Below are 2,500 nucleotides of genomic sequence, written 5' to 3'. Positions count from 1 at the left end.
AGGCATCAGCCGAATCCGGTGCCTGAACTGCACGTTCGCGAATCTCACGCTGCATCGGCGTGTCATCTATAACCCGGTCGTCCGGAATGTGGACATCTAAAAGACATCCGGCTGTCTCCTCCAAAGTCATGGTGGAGCATTCGCCTTGTCTAAGTGAACTAATTACATCGTCCGTCCTACACTTATCGGCCTGATGCCGGTAAACAAAACCCCAAGGTTCTCTGTTTCCGGTTTTCGTGACAAATTTACGCCAACTTGAAAGTTTAGCTTCCCTAACTTCTCTAGAATACTTCCGCAAAGAAGAGCGGTATTTTTCCTTTTTGGCGCAACGTAACAAAACATCGCTTTCATTTTGAAAGTCACGACGAAGCCGATACACTGACTTTTTGATGATTGTCAACCTTTTTGTCCACCACGGGTTGGACTTCTTATGTACACGTCTACGTGGCATTGCCGCTGTGCAGGCCTCCAAAAGGACGCCCTCAAGCATTTCTGCCATCGTTTCCACATCTTCCGCCGACACCAGCTCAAGGACCCCGAGTTTCGACCTAGAAAGGTCTGTCAGGCTCCCGGCGAATCGCTCCCAGTCAGCCCGACGTACATCGAACCGAGAGTTCGCGACACACCGATCCCCGCCCGACTTTTTCGGCATCCCCAAACCGATGTCTACGGCATTGTGATCACTAGTCGTCCAACCGCATCTAACTTTCCATTCCCTGATGAATCGGGACATGGATGGCGAAGCCAGAGTCACGTCGATGTATGACGAACCCCTTGGCGTCCAATAAGTGGGCGGCTGTCCAACGCGATTCACAACATTTAAGCCAAACGCCCTGATAAGGTCCTCAAATCTGGCACCTCTTTCATCTGTCTGCTGGGGACCCCAGAGCGATGAGCGGGCATTGGCATCTACCGCAACTAAAACCCTCTTCCCCCTCAGAGAATGAAACACCATCTCGAGGTGTCTGAGGTGCTTCTCAATCTCGTCACGGTACTGAAAATAGCACGACACGACGTAGAACGAAAAGCTGGGGGTCCGCAGCTCTGCGCAAACACAATGAGAAGTGCTAAGCTGCGAAACAAAGAGAAAATCAAAATTGGGATTGCAGACTGCTACTGCCGCCCACGGGCGATGTGTTCGTACAGCAGCGACTTTCATCCCAGAACCTAATCCATAGAAGGTGTGACCCTTGCCCTGCTTCCTGACGTATGGTTCCTGCAATAACAGGACGTCAAGTCGCTTTTCGGCAACGAGCTGACGCACTCGTCACTACAGTTGAACGACGCATGTTCAACTGTAGCACCCTAACTCCCGTGGAAAAAGAAATTGCAGAGGACGCAGGAGCACTATCGTTCCCACTCAAGTCCCAATTTTGAAGAATTGAGGTATCTGAAGTCCGACCTTTCCCTAAATCTACGTGGGGCCCTACCTGCTTTGCTATGACGCTCGCGAGGCTCGCGGAATCTGCTATCTGACTGTCCACCCGATTGAAGATTACCGGTGAAGACTTCCTGCCTACGTAATGACTAACCTGTGTCATTGACCTACCTAAAATATTAACCCTATCACATCTGGTGAGAGTCACCCTGACGGTACGAAGACCGATACCCGAGATTAAATTCTTCGCGGAAGCAGTCCCCGAAGTCCTCGCACCCGCGGTGCATGTGAGGCGGGGGTGGTGGGCGTCGCTGGATGACGACCCGGGGGGGCCGACCCACCAACCAACGATGACGGCGCAACGAAGGGACCCCCCCCGTGCCGGTGCGCAGCCATCCGAGAGCTGCGCAGATTATATCTGCTGGTTGTGCCGTCCATAATAGTTGGTGGGGATATTCCCCGAGAAAACCTGAAAAGTAAAAGAAAAGATTAAAAGCTCCCAGTTCCGTCACCTCACATTGTGAAGCGCCGGGCCCGGGAAGCTCGTGCAGCAGCCCCTGTCCCTCAGCCTTCCGCAAACGAAAGGAGGAGAGATCGAAAGAGAGATGGGCCGCCCAGAAGAAAGTGGATAAAAGGGGAAAAAGAGAAGTGCAGCCCAGAAGGCACAGAAAGCGCGCAGAGGCCCCGCAAGCGAGGCATTCCACACACAATCCGCGCCAACCAAGCAACACTAGGATAGGATATTGGATAGGGAAGAAAGTTCGCCATAGCCCGTTTTGCCGCAAAAGCGTTGCCCGGGAGTGCCACGAGGAGGCAGAGCTATGACTTGAACGTGAGAGGCTATATAATCGCATCACGTCCCGACCACTAACGCAAAGACCCACTATCAACCCACTGCATCACTCGCGTTTGCACAACGCACCTGTTCCCAAGTGCTAGGAATTGCAGATTCCAGACGACGGTGGCCCAGCCCGACGCCTAGACTTCGTAAAGCTAGGACGCCGACGCAGCTTCTTCACAAGGGGAATTCCTCGAACAGCCAGAGACACATGCCTGCCTCATTCCTTTTTGGCTGCCCTCGGCCTGCTTGTGGTATAAACGCTGTCGAGTTTCCCCGAAGGA

General features: G+C 53.0%; 1 pseudogene; it reads right to left on the bottom strand.

Moving 5' to 3' along the window:
• LOC139112951 (large subunit ribosomal RNA) overlaps positions 1-2,500 on the bottom strand; it is a 9,201-nt pseudogene that overhangs the window by 3,592 nt on the left and 3,109 nt on the right.

The sequence above is a fragment of the Cardiocondyla obscurior genome, unplaced genomic scaffold (assembly GCF_019399895.1).
Source record: "Cardiocondyla obscurior isolate alpha-2009 unplaced genomic scaffold, Cobs3.1 scaffold73_0_88197, whole genome shotgun sequence".
Taxonomy (NCBI): domain Eukaryota; kingdom Metazoa; phylum Arthropoda; class Insecta; order Hymenoptera; family Formicidae; genus Cardiocondyla; species Cardiocondyla obscurior.
Note: the sequence above shows the minus strand (reverse complement) of the source record. Positions and strands in the feature narration are given on the sequence as shown.